Genomic DNA, 14,718 nt, shown 5'->3' with positions numbered 1-14,718 from the left:
GATCTTAGATCCGACGTCTCAAAGTATTTTATTTTTAGTTTTTTTTTATACAAATGGTATAAATATGAAATTTGATACGTGTCATCTTCGCACTCATTGAGGGGCGCCTATAAAAAATATTAAAAATAATTTTTCGATAAAATAAAATGACCAAAATGCCCCTTGAAACTTTCAGGGGTATTTTGGTCATTTTATTTTATTGAAAATATTTTTTTTATATTTTTCGCTAGAGCAAGTTTAATAGAGGATTGGACGTCCAAAATTTGGGTCAAAATAGTTTATAGAAAAAAATTAAAAATAAAATAGTGTAGGGACGTAACATTGTGATTGGGGCAATCTTAGCCCTCCATTCAAAATGGAGGGTTGGATAAGGGTAAGTATATAAGTTTTATGCTGTAGAGGAAGCATAGAAAGCTTGTCCTTACTAAACTATCCTTATTTTGACCCATGTTTTTCACTCTTTATGCTGGTGCGGCACAAAAATGTGCCACAGACACAATTTCAATATAAGTCGGTCCAATACATTATTTTCCACATCGATAGAATTTGAATATCAGAAATAGGTCTGACACATTTTGTGTAGAACTGACACTTTTTGTTAGAAGCTGATGATTGGAATAGTGGGTGCAAATTAAATAGTATTGCGGTTAATAGTTGTTTATGATAAAAATCTAACAGATCTTCCAACGAGAGATCGGAAGATCTATCGGATTTTGACACCTTAAACTAAATAAAAAAGCAATAAAAGAGTGGTAAAGAAAGTGGGAAAACTCGAATTCAGATCTGAGGCCAGATCTGCCCCGAAAACGAGCAAATCTACTCTCAGATATGTGGAAGAGCCAACATGATATAAGACACGAAAATACGATTGTAAAGTAAATAAACAGATCAAAATGAAATTAAAATAATAAAACAAGAATAAAAGAAAGAAAGAAATGATACCGAACCGGGCCGGATGGCACAGGACTCACGAGCTTTCTGGGGCTCGCCCGTATCAGAACCGGTCATCTTGTCTCTCTCTGAGTCGGATGTTCACCAGAAAGTCCCTAAGGGTAGATCTAGGGTGGTTGTGCCCTAAGTCTAGGCTTTCTCAAACTTAGGTTTTCTCTCTAAGTTGGATATTCACCAGAAAGTCTTTGCTTGAAGAAGGGTGGTAGTGCCCTAAGGGTAGATCTAGGGTGGTTGTGCCCCAAGTCTAGGTTTTCTCTCAGGAGGCTCGGGTTCCTGAAGCAGTTTTTAGGGTTTTCTCTTGTAACTCTCTCTGGTTTTTTCTCTCTGATATCTTCTCTCTTATCTCTATCTGTTCTCTTCCCTAGGGTTCTGGTGTCTCAAATTTTTCTTTCCTCTCTTAGGGTTATCCCCCTCCAAATGACCATGACCACGAAAAGAGTGGGGTCAAAATCCATTGGGGAGGATATACTCACATAACCTACACGTACTTATCTAAAAAAATGGGTTTACTAGGTTAAGTGTGATCCTAAGGGTTTAAGAAATCATAGAATTTGCCAGATTTAAAATGCGGTATCTACAGCTGCACCTCTTTAATAATCATTGTCCTTCAAGGGACATGTGAGTGGCAAAGAAGTAGACACTCTGGCATTCCCTGTTCTTCGAGGGGTAGGAGAACGTCAAAGATTTCTTCCTAAGGTCACGTGGTCAGGGGGCACACCAACTATCCTTCCAAGTCATTGCGCTCATCGAGCTCACCTACCTAGGGCATTTTTCCTCCTAGGGTTTTCGGCTTAAGATGTCGATGAGTTACACATGCTTGAAACTCGAGTTGGATTTTTTGGCCATGCCACTTAACTTCAAAGTTCAAATTTTTTTAGCCCTGACATCTTCTTTGATCTCCTTAGGGTTTCCTAAGACTGTCTATAGGAAAGGCTTTCTATAAGAAGAGACTTGTCTAGTTGAGTCTGAAGTGAGAGACGATGCAGCAATGCGGCAAACGCGGTACTCATCATGTACGGGTATACAAACTCCTTCGTTTTAAAAGACGTTTTAGAAATTTTGAAGATAGGGAGATATTTGAAATAGAACTTAGTGCAGGAACAGATTATTTGAAAACACAAGACATATAATAAAAATTTTGAAAAGGGGAAGATATTTCGAAAAACAAGGTTGGTTAGCAGTTTAAACTCCTACAACTATAGGGCCCTCTAAGCAGTTTAATGTCATGTAGCGATGGACGGTGTAGTTGGCAGTTATACTCATACAACCATGGAGTTTTTATTTTTATTATTTTTTTGTTGTCCCTATTGGGGGTGGTTTTCTTTTAGTGTAGGTCTTACAGTTTAACCAATTGTTACCCCTTTGGTGGACCCTATGTGAGCGTATGGGGTCTTTGCTTGAATCTTCATGACGAGGAATCATCAAGTACTTCTTTATCTTCCAACCTAGCTCTTGCATTTCAATTCAAAGGAGAGTTCTTTGGAGCTTTCGAGCAAAACATAGTTTTGAAAATACAGGATACCATCCCTAGATGTTCAGAATCTCTTTGGATTTCCAATTTCGTTCCTCCACCACTCACCTTTTGAAGTTTCAGACGATCTAGGTCCTTAACAATGTTCCATCAGGCTAATGCTTATTGATTTTTTTTTTAACACTACTTTAACTCAAAGGAGGAAAAGAAGAGATGTTTAGAGAGAAAAGACTTTGGAGATTAGAAGGAAGGAGAAAACTTCTTCTTTTTTAGTCGCCCCGAGGTCCCTTTCTAGTGTTCAGCCCATTAGCCATTTTTCCGACGCTTGGGGTTCTTTTCGGATTTTCAGACCAACGGATTTTTGTTTTTTTTTCATCGCTCCGAGGTCCTCTTCTGGTTTTCAACCCGATAACTTTTTTTCCAATGCTTGGGGTTCCTTTCGGATTTTCAGCCTAGTGGATTTTTTTTTTTTTCTTTTGAAGAAGAAGAGAACAATGACAAAGGAAGAGGAGGAGGAGGAAGAAGAGTCAAAAGTGCCCTTCTTTTTTTTTAGTAATTCGCCTTAAGATCATGTAAGAATTCGATCATCTTTCCGTCTTCCAAGTGGCAGGGAGGTTCTAGTATCGGTCTTCCTCTAATTTCCCTTGACCCAGGTTGGCATCCAAAATCTCTTTGACAATGGTTGTTGAATTTTCGTTGAACTTTTCCTTTAAACTGATCCACTTGAACCATGATTTTGTAACTAAAAATCACTCTCAGTTTCCAAATCCCTTAGCCTTCTGTATGGATGGATAGGTTCATCAGGATTTCCCATTAATGGAGTACTTCACGTTACACATTAGGCGTTAATGCGTTTTGAAGTGTGAGGCATGAATGCCTCATTTGGTTATTTACAAGGGGTGATTGATCACCCGATTCCTTTTCGATAATCTTTTTCATTGTAAATTTCGAATTGTTTTTCGGGGGTTAATTTCTTACTAGATTCATTTTTAGTGCTCCAGCTTAGGTGAGACTCTCGCACCAAAGGAGTGATTGAGTTGGTATTAAATAGTCTCACGACATGTTGGGAGTCAACGAAGAAGGGTTCAATCTTGCTAGTTGCCCATATTGTATCATCTTCATGAGAGGAGCTTGCCCCTATTGAATATTTTGATGAGGTTGCCCCTGTAGGGCTTTCTGTTCCGTTGGGAACTTGTTCTTCATATAATGAATTCTCTTGACATTGTGGTGCTCCGGTTATCAGAGTGCTGCTCATGTCGTTAATGACTTTTAGAGGGCTTCTTGAGGAGATAATATGGTCGGATTTTCAATATCCAATTCTTGATCGCGGATTGGTGGATCATTCAAGAAATCTTGTAAAGGTGGTACAGGTGGGCCCCTTAGAATTTCTAAAGGTTCGAGCTCTATTAACTTTAGTGAAGATGTCAAATCTTTAGGAATAGTTAAATTTGGGCTCTTTGCCACCCCATCATCTATAATTGGGTTCAACTCGAGAGGTGACTTAGTTAAATCTTTTGAGCTTGACTTCTCATCCCATATAGGTAGGTTGGCTAAGAAGTCTTGTAAAAGTGGCCCAAGTGGGCCCCTTAGAATTTCTAAAGGTTCATATTCTTTTGATATTTGAGGTACTGGCCCCTTGTTTGAAAGCGTAATGGGAGACTTTGGGGTGTTAGCCCCTTGTTTCAAAGATGATCCCTTCTTGTTGATTTGGATCACATCAATTTCTAGCATGTCGTCTATATCATATTGATCCCACTTAACTCCTGGGTAAGGCTAATGCTTATTGATTTTTTTTTAACACTACTTTAACTCAGAGGAGGAAAAGAAGAGATGTTTAGAGAGAAAAGACTTTGGAGATTAGAAGGAAGGAGAAAACTTCTCCTTTTTTAGTCGCCCCGAGGTCCCTTTCTAGTGTTCAGCCCATTAGCCATTTTTCCGACGCTTGGGGTTCTTTTCGGATTTTCAGCCCAGCGGATTTTTGTTTTTTTTTCATCGCTCCGAGGTCCCCTTCGGGTTTTCAACCCGGTAACTTTTTTTCCAATGCTTGGGGTTCCTTTCGGAATTTCAGCCTAGTGGATTTTTTTTTTTTTTTGGAGAAGAAGAAGAGAACAGTGAAAAAGGAAGAGGAGGAGGAGGAAGAAGAGTCAAAAGTGCCCTTCTTTTTTTTTTAGCAATTCGCCTTAAGATCATGTAAGAATTTGATCATCTTTCTGTCTTCCAAGTGGCAGGGAGGTTCTAGTATTGGTCTTCCTCTAATTTCCCTTGACCCAGGTTGACATCCAAAATCTCTTTGACAATGGTTGTTGAATTTTCGTTGAACTTTTCCTTTAAACTGATCCACTTGAACCATGATTTTGTAACTAAAAATCACTCTCAGTTTCCAAATCCCTTAGCCTTCTGTATGGATGGATAGGTTCATCAGGATTTCCCATTAATGGAGTACTTCACGTTACACATTAGGCGTTAATGCCTTTTGAAGTATGAGGCATGAATGCCTCATTTGGTTATTTACAAGGGGTGATTGATCGCCCGACTCCTTTTCGATAATCTTTTTCATTGTAAATTTTGAATTGTTTTTCGGGGGTTAATTTCGTACTAGATTCATTTTTAGTGCTCGAGCTTAGGTGAGACTCTCGCACCAAAGGAGTGATTGAGTTGGTATTAAATAGTCTCACGACATGTTGGGAGTTAACGAAGAAGGGTTCAATCTTGCTAGTTGCCCATATTGTATCATCTTCATGAGAGGAGCTTGCCCCCATTGAATATTTTGATGAGGTTGCCCCTGTAGGGCTTTCTGTTCCGTTGGGAACTTGTTCTTCATATAATGAATTCTCTTGACATTGTGGTGCTCCGGTTATCAGAGTGCTGCTCATGTCGTTAATGACTTTTAGAGGGCTTCTTGAGGAGATAATATGGTCGGATTTTCAATATCCAATTCTTGATCGCAGATTGGTAGATCATTCAAGAAATCTTGTAAAGGTGGTACAGGTGGGCCCCTTAGAATTTCTAAAGGTTCGAGCTCTATTAACTTTAGTGAAGATGTCAAGTCTTTGAGAATAGTCAAATTTGGGCTCTTTGCTTCTCCATCATCTATAATTGGGTTCAACTCGAGAAGTGACTTAGTTAAATCTTTTGAGCTTGACTTCTCATCCCATATAGGTAGGTTGGCCAAGAAGTCTTGTAAAAGTGGCCCAAGTGGGCCCCTTAGAATTTCTAAAGGTTCATATTCTTTTGATATTTGAGGTACTGGCCCCTTGTTTGAAAGCGTAATGGGAGACTTTGGGGTGTTAGCCCCTTGTTTCAAAGATGATCCCTTCTTGTTGATTTGGATCACATCAATTTCTAGCATGTCGTCTATATCATATTGATCCCACTTAACTCTTGGGTAAGGCTAATACTTATTGATTTTTTTTTTAACACTACTTTAACTCAGAGAAGGAAAAGAAGAGATGTTTAGAGAGAAAAGACTTTGGAGATTAGAAGGAAGGAGAAAACTTCTTCTTTTTTAGTCGCCCCGAGGTCCCTTTCTAGTGTTCAGCCCATTAGCCATTTTTCCGACGGTTGAGGTTCTTTTCGGATTTTCAGCCCAGCGGATTTTTTTTTTTTTTTCATCGCTCCGAGGTCCCCTTCGGGTTTTCAACCCAGTAACTTTTTTTCCAATGCTTGGGGTTCCTTTCGGATTTTCAGCCTAGTGGATTTTTTTTTTTTTTTTTGAAGAAGAGAACAATGACAAAGGAAGAGGAGGAGGAGGAAGAAGAGTCAAAGTGCCCTTCTTTTTTTTTAGCAATTCGCCTTAAGATCATGTAAGAATTCGATCATCTTTCCGTCTTCCAAGTGGCAGGGAGGTTCTAGTATCGGTCTTCTTCTAATTTCCCTTGACCCAGGTTGGCATCCAAAATCTCTTTGACAATGGTTGTTGAATTTTCGTTGAACTTTTCCTTTAAACTGATCCACTTGAACCATGATTTTGTAACTAAAAATCACTCTCAGTTTCCAAATCCCTTAGCCTTCTTTATGGATGGATAGGTTCATCAGGATTTCCCATTAATGAAGTACTTCACGTTACACATTAGGCGTTAATGCCTTTTGAAGTGTGAGGCATGAATGCCTCATTTGGTTATTTACAAGGGGTGATTGATCACCCGACTCCTTTTCGATAATCTTTTTCATTGTAAATTTCGAATTGTTTTTCGGGGGTTAATTTCGTACTAGATTCATTTTTAGTGCTCGAGCTTAGGTGAGACTCTCGCACCAAAGGAGTGATTGAGTTGGTATTAAATAGTCTCACGACATGTTAGGAGTCAACGAAGAAGGGTTCAATCTTGCTAGTTGCCCATATTGTATCATCTTCATGAGAAGAGCTTGCCCCCATTGAATATTTTGATGAGGTTGTCCCTGTAGGGCTTTCTGTTCCGTTGGGAACTTGTTCTTCATATAATGAATTCTCTTGACATTGTGGTGCTCCGGTTATCAGAGTTGTGCTCATGTCGTTAATGACTTTTAGAGGGCTTCTTGAGGAGATAATATGGTCGGATTTTCAATATCCAATTCTTGATCGCAGATTGGTGGATCATTCAAGAAATCTTGTAAAGGTGGTACAGGTGGGCCCCTTAGAATTTCTAAAGGTTCGAGCTCTATTAACTTTAGTGAAGATGTCAAATCTTTGGGAATAGTGAAATTTGGGCTCTTTGCCACCCCATCATCTATAATTGGGTTCAACTCGAGAGGTGACTTAGTTAAATCTTTTGAGCTTGACTTCTCATCCCATATAGGTAGGTTGGCTAAGAAGTCTTGTAAAAGTGGCCCAAGTGGGCCCCTTAGAATTTTTAAAGGTTCATATTCTTTTGATATTTGAGGTAATTGCCCCTTGTTTGAAAGCGTAATGGGAGACTTTGGGGTGTTAGCCCCTTGTTTCAAAGATGATCCCTTCTTGTTGATTTGGATCACATCAATTTCTAGCATGTCGTCTATATCATATTGATCCCACTTAACTCCTGGGTAAGGCTAATGCTTATTGATTTTTTTTTTAACACTACTTTAACTCAGAGGAGGAAAAGAAGAGATGTTTAGAGAGAAAAGACTTTGGAGATTAGAAGGAAGGAGAAAACTTCTCCTTTTTTAGTCGCCCCGAGGTCCCTTTCTAGTGTTCAGCCCATTAGCCATTTTTCCGACGCTTGGGGTTCTTTTCGGATTTTCAGCCCAGCGGATTTTTGTTTTTTTTTCATCGCTCCGAGGTCCCCTTCGGGTTTTCAACCCGGTAACTTTTTTTCCAATGCTTGGGGTTCCTTTCTGATTTTCAGCCTAGTGGATTTTTTTTTTTTTTTGAAGAAGAAGAGAACAATGCGAAGGAAGAGGAGGAGGAGGAAGAAGAGTCAAAAGTGCCCTTCTTTTTTTTTAGCAATTCGCCTTAAGATCATGTAAGAATTCGATCATCTTTCCGTCTTCCAAGTGGCAGGGAGGTTCTAGTATCGGTCTTCCTCTAATTTCCCTTGACCCAGGTTGGCATCCAAAATCTCTTTGACAATGGTTGTTGAATTTTCGTTGAACTTTTCCTTTAAACTGATCCACTTGAACCATGATTTTGTAACTAAAAATCACTCTCAGTTTCCAAATCCCTTAGCCTTCTTTATGGATGGATAGGTTCATTAGGATTTCCCATTAATGGAGTACTTCACGTTACACATTAGGCGTTAATGCGTTTTGAAGTGTGAGGCATGAATGCCTCATTTGGTTATTTACAAGGGGTGATTGATCACCCGACTCCTTTTCGATAATCTTTTTCATTGTAAAAATTGAATTGTTTTTTGAGGGTTAATCTCTTACTAGATTCATTTTTAGTGCTCCAGCTTAGGTGAGACTCTCGCACCAAAGGAGTGATTGAGTTGGTATTAAATAGTCTCACGACATGTTGGGAGTCAACGAAAAAGGGTTCAATCTTGCTAGTTGCCCATATTGTATCATCTTCATGAGAAGAGCTTGCCCCCATTGAATATTTTGATGAGGTTGCCCCTGTAGGGCTTTCTATTCCGTTGGGAACTTGTTCTTCATATAATGAATTCTCTTGACATTGTGGTGCTCCGGTTATCAGAGTTGTGCTCATGTCGTTAATGACTTTTAGAGGGCTTCTTGAGGAGATAATATGGTCGGATTTTCAATATCCAATTCTTGATCGCGGATTGGTGGATCATTCAAGAAATCTTGTAAAGGTGGTACAGGTGGGCCCCTTAGAATTTCTAAAGGTTCGAGCTCTATTAACTTTAGTGAAGATGTCAAATCTTTGGGAATAGTTAAATTTGGGCTCTTTGCTTCTCCATCATCTATAATTGGGTTCAACTCGAGAGGTGACTTAGTTAAATCTTTTGAGCTTGACTTCTCATCCCATATAGGTAGGTTGGCCAAGTAGTCTTGTAAAAGTGGCCCAAGTGGGCCCCTTAGAATTTCTAAAGGTTCATATTCTTTTGATATTTGAGGTACTGGCCCCTTGTTTGAAAGCGTAATGGGAGACTTTGGGGTGTTAGCCCCTTGTTTCAAAGATGATCCCTTCTTGTTGATTTGGATCACATCAATTTCTAGCATGTCATCTATATCATATTGATCCCACTTGGGTGGGTCATCAAGGTTTTGGGATGAAGAGCTTCTTTTTAGCACTTGCTCATTTTCCCCCTCACGAATTGTTGTCCAATAATTAAGGTTTTTTTTGTCGTCATGGGCTTGGGAATCCATAGCTTCAAAACCTTGGTTGAGCTTATGCTCGAGTTCATATTGCTCTTACGAGTTTAATTTGTTGCCACACATGTATGAACCATTTATTACATTAACTTGGAAGTACAGGTTGAAGGGTTCATATGCCCTAGTGTGACTCTTGATGATGGGAATTTCTTGTGCCACTTTCGAGGGCGTATCTTGGAGTGAATTCCATATGCGATACGCCTTTCTTTTTCCTTTTCTTTGATTATGGGGTTGGAGCTGAGATCATCCTCACTGCTTTGATCTTGAGTATCCTTAGTCATTGACTATCCTTAGTCATTAACTCCTGGGTAAGGTTATGCTCGCTTTGTTCTTCATCTACTGAATTTTTCAGTTGATTTCTTTTTGTGCTCCAAGGCCTTTGTGGATGTTCTTCGAGTTTGCGCATAGCTTGTGATTCTCCTGAGTTAATTAGGTTGACATTAGTATTCTTTGTTGAGACATCTAGAGTTTTTTATTCTTTTTTGCCATCAGCATCTTCCTTTTTGACACTTATCATGCCGTTATCGATGAGATCTTAAACTCTATGTCTAAAAGCTCGACATTCCTCAATGTTATGGGCATAGTTTTGATGTCAATCACACCATTCTGAAGTATCGCCTGCATGAAAAACAGGAATCTTAGCTTCTGTCGGTAATTCTATGAGCCTTGCCTTACGCAACTTTTTCATGACATATGTCATAGGCTCATCAATGGGAGTGAATTCTCTTGGTGTAGAAGTTTGCATTCTCCATGTGGTAGAATAAATTTTTGTCTTTTCTTGTGAATGGTTTGCAGAAGGATTTTTTTTCTTGAACATGTTCACCTCTTCTTCTTGAGAGAGTTTTTCGGCTGCGACCTTATCTTCCTTGGGTCGCTCGTATCGTGATATTCTTTCAAGCATAACATCAAACGAGTAAGGGATTGTACCTATACTAAAGAACGTGACACATTCTGGAATCATGTTATCTAATACCAAGCTTACCCTTGCAGCTTCAGGGAGTGGAGTTTTAGTGACTCGCATAATGGCCTCTCTGAATTTGGTTATAAATAAGGAAGGAGATTCGCCCGATTTCTATTTGATGGACGTTAACTCACCAAAGGTGATGGGTCTTAGCCTTCTTCCACTATAGTGGGAGGAAAATTGCCTGAACATTTCGTCAGGAGTTGCTTGAGGGTTATCGTTCAAGAATCTTCGGTGCCACATCAAGGGTTCTTCTGATAAGCTATGCGAGAACATGACCTTAAGTTGGTTGGGTCAATCTCGCAGTATGTGGATCATCAATAAGTAGGCATTGATGTGTGCCTCAGGATCCCCTTTCCCTAAAATTTTATTTTTGAACTGTGGCATCACTAACCCCACTGGTAGACCTTCTATGTGTCAGAGAACTTCTTGTACATAAGCTTTAGGAGTTGAGAAATCTCATATTCCCATTTTCTCTAAAGAGTCTTGCAGGCATTTTATATAAGCGAATTGAGTCGTCGTTGTAGCTGTGAGCTAGTTCGGTTGTATGGTTTGTTGAATTTGATTTTGTGGTATGTGACTCGTATGAACTGGTTGTTGGGCCTATGTAGCGGGTTACCCCAAGGACTGAGCCTGAGGAATGTGTTGAACTTGATGTGCCGATTTTCGGCTTGTGGACTCACCCGAGTTGAATTGGGTCAGAGTATACCCATTACTCAAATGTTGCACAACTTGGCCATGCAAGGAGGCCTGCAGGATAGAATCACCACTTAACTGGGATGGATGATTCAAGTTGCTATGACAACTAGACCTCTGACTTTGGGCAGCTAGGACTACCTAACCCTCACGTTGATTGGATGATCTATCCCTAGAGTTAGCGTACTCTCTTGCCCCAGCACTGGACTGAAAGAGTGAAGGAATGGTATAACTACTGCCAGAGGGAGTCTGCCATTTAGGTAAGTCTTGAGCATGAGTGATGATTAGAACTAGACCCTTGGCCCGTAGTGGGTCGGATTGGCAGGCTAACAACCCTAGGATTATCCTTTGAGCCAAAATGTTGGATTTGGCCTATGACTTGATCTTCTGACTTGACTTTCCTTGATTGAGTGAGCTGGATGGTGTATCCTCTATTGAGGAGGTCTTGAAAGTAAGCATGCACCTTAAGATTGTCTTTATATCGAATTAGGTCAAAACATTGATCTTTACTGGTGATGGGTTGCTTGAGTAGACTTTCCCTAATTGTATGTGATCCTATTTGCCCACTATCTGGTTGATTGCCAAGATTGAAAGATTAGGCTGCTAATTGACCATCGGAGTTCACACGACTGAGATCGACTGACTCAGAGATTTGGACTGGGGCCTTATTCTTGTTGTGCCGACTAGATATGAGGTTAACCCCTATGTCTTGGAGGATTGCCCCTGGCCTGACCCCTTGATTGTTCAAGGTGTTACGAACCTTATTAACCTGTTGGCTCGTGCCTTCTAAATGGTGGCCTTAAAGGCGGCTTGGACGGCAACGTATGGTTCCATATAGGTCGAGAGTCGGCTCACTGACACGAGTGTTATGAATGATTTGTGAGGGAGCACTGTGACGGTACCTCTCAGACTGACTAGGTTCTCTGGATCTAGACTGAGCTAGGCCCATGTGGTTGGACATTGCTCTGCTATGATCCTGGGTCATGATTCCTAGACTCGGTGAGATCTAGACTCGACGCCTCAGGGTAGACCTAGTCTGACTCTAGGGCAAAACCCTAACTAAGATCTAGGCTAGGACTAGACTGGATGAAACATGCTAGACTTGATGGGTTTTTTTTTGAACCCTGAACTAGGGTAAGCCTAGTCTAGCTCTAGAGGCAACTCTAGGCTTATACCTATGTTAGAACCTAGACTAAGACCTAGACTAGATGGGTACAAGTCTCGGCACGGACCAAGAGTGAGTCTGGGTGCAAACCTGAATGTGAGCCTGGTTTGGACCTGGGCTGAGCTGGGTGCAAGCCATGGCTTGGACCAACAGGGTTTTGAAGATCAGATCGGGTGAGGCCCGCACTGGATCAAGGTTGGTTTAGGCATGAGCCCTTGGCTAGGACCAAAAGGGGGCCTAGGTTCGGACCTGGGTGTGAACCTGGTTCACACTTGAGCTAGGCTGGGTATAACCCTGAACTTGGACCCAAAGAGTTTAGTTCGGACCAAAAGGGGGTCCGGGCTGAGATCTAAGATTAACCAATAGAAATAAACAAGCACAGCACACGAAAACTTTTACACGAAAAATTTTGCCCTAGATTATAGGTAGGCTTGGCGTGAGAGTGAGTTCCTAACTATTGTAATGCTAGGCTGATATAGGTCCCCACATAGGTCCTGGCCTCCTGTTAAAGGATGTTCACCAGGTCCTACTATACGCGAAGTTGCTTGAAGGCAAAGGATTATGGAGGGACGCTCGCATTTAAAGTTACGCGAATCCCAACCGCCTCGACTCTCAAGCTAGGTTCCCCTCACGCCGTTAACACGAATTTTGGGGGTTTTCGAAATATTTGTTTGTTGGTTTCCCAAGCATTTCCGATCCGGTGTGTGCTGGAGTGTGTAAAGAAGTACGAAAGTGAAAAGAAAAAATAGCAAACAGGCAAACACACATTGCAAGAAAAAGGCACAAATCGTGCCAAGTGAGGTGTGCTTCGGGTCGGATTTTTTATTGACTAAAAGCACAATTCAGATGTGGGGGTAAGCAACCCTTAAGAAGGTATACAATAAATAAAGGTGGAACCAGGCACAGCCCGTGCCAAGTTGAGCGCATCCCGAGTCGAGGGTGACTCGATCTGAGCACAATTAAAGAGAGTGCAGGTGACCTTGAATTTTTTTTTTTTTTTTTAATGAATAAAGAGAAGCAGCAAATGTTGAATCACAAACAAAGAAATGAAAGAGATTTTTTTTTACAATTTTTTTTTTTTTTGGGAAAGAGGGAGATGCCTAAAGTTGCTTTTGTTTTTTAGTGAAGATTCTTTTTTTTTTTTGAAACTGAAGTGGCATTAAAAAAAAAGCAACTTTAGTAGCAAAACATACTTATTTTTTGGAAATGCAAGAGATTTTTTTTTACAAATTTCTTTTTTTTTAGAAAGAGGGACATGCTAGAGAGGTTTTTTTTTTTAGAAAATGAATTGGCTTAAAAAAAAGCAATTTTTGTGGAAAAAAATGATTTTTATGTTTTATTGAAACAAGATAATCCTTTTTTCTTTTTTTTTTTGCAAAGAAAATCTTTCTTTTGAAAATGAAAAGTTTTTATTTTTTTGGAAGGGGAGAAAGTGATTTCTTAAGTTTTTTATTTTTGGAGAAAGTGATTTCTTAAGTTTTTTATTTTTATTTTTTGGGATTTACTTCTAAACAAATAATCCAGAAAGCATATGCAAGATAGGGACAGAAACAAAAAGTAAGGAATTCAAAATCTAATCTAGCTATACAAATAAGAGATAAAGAATTTAATAACTAATCTATTCACAGATAAGGATAAAGCAACATATAAGCAATTTGACAACTTAATCTACTTTTTTTTAAAAAGAAGAAAAACAAAGTGGCTTAAAAATAAGGAGTAGTTTTTTTTTTTTTTGACACAAAGATGCCAAACAAAAGTGCTGACTTTTTTTAAAAAATGGCTAAATGTGCAATTTTCTTTTTCTTTTTGGCTTTTCTTTTTTATATATAAAAAAAGATAACCTTAAATACACACTTTTTTTTTTTTTGAGAGATAGAATGGCTGCAAAAGAAAAAAAAAAAAAAAATTGAAATAAGGAGGCCTTTTTTTTTTTCTTCGAAACAAAGAAAGTTTTTCTTTTAGCAAATTTTTTTTTTTTTTTTGGAGACAGAATGGCCTTACAAAAACTAAAATTTCACAACAACAATCCTTTTTTTTTTTTTCTTTTTTTTTTTTTTTTTAAACAAAAGGCCCTAAAAGTTTTTTTTTAAAATAATAATAATAATAAAAGAGCGGAACAATTTTAAAACCTTTAGTTTTTTTTTTTTTTTGAAACCGAAGAGGCCTTACAACAATGTTTTTTGTATAGAGACCATAAACAGTCCAGAAAACTACCAAGGTAGTAAAAATAAAATAAAAAATAAAAAATAAAAAATAACAAATAAAAGCCAAGAATATCGATCTGAGAGAGAAATTGTAACTGCTATACTCGGTTGGGCGGACGCGCAAGGCAAGTTTCCAGGGGCGTAGCATCTGATGGCAGCAGGGAACTGGCTTTTGTTGTCTTTTACTATTACAACTGGCTTTTGTTGTCTCTTACTATTATTTCTTTTGGTAACTTTAAAGAAGACGTGAGACCCAACCTTTATCCAATTCCCTCAGAAGCATAAGATAAATGAGACTCAAACCTTTATGCAGAAGCTAAACCCGAAGAATAACGGTGCACAAATGGTGACAAAGAGATATTTGAACGATTTATTTTATTTTATTTTTTACTTATGATCAGAGAAATAAAGAAAAGAAATACTAAATTATAGGAAGGAACCGAAGCAAGGTTTTCCTATGGGATAGATTCCTTCTTTTTTTTCTTTCTTTTTGTTTTTTTGGATTTTTATTTTTTTAAAAAAAAGGCCCTCAAAAGGAGAT

Source organism: Amborella trichopoda, chromosome 9 (assembly GCF_054954075.1).
Source record: "Amborella trichopoda isolate Santa Cruz 75 chromosome 9, AtrichopodaSantaCruz75HAP2 v2.0, whole genome shotgun sequence".
Taxonomy (NCBI): Eukaryota; Viridiplantae; Streptophyta; class Magnoliopsida; order Amborellales; family Amborellaceae; genus Amborella; species Amborella trichopoda.
This window is presented reverse-complemented; position numbering follows the sequence as displayed.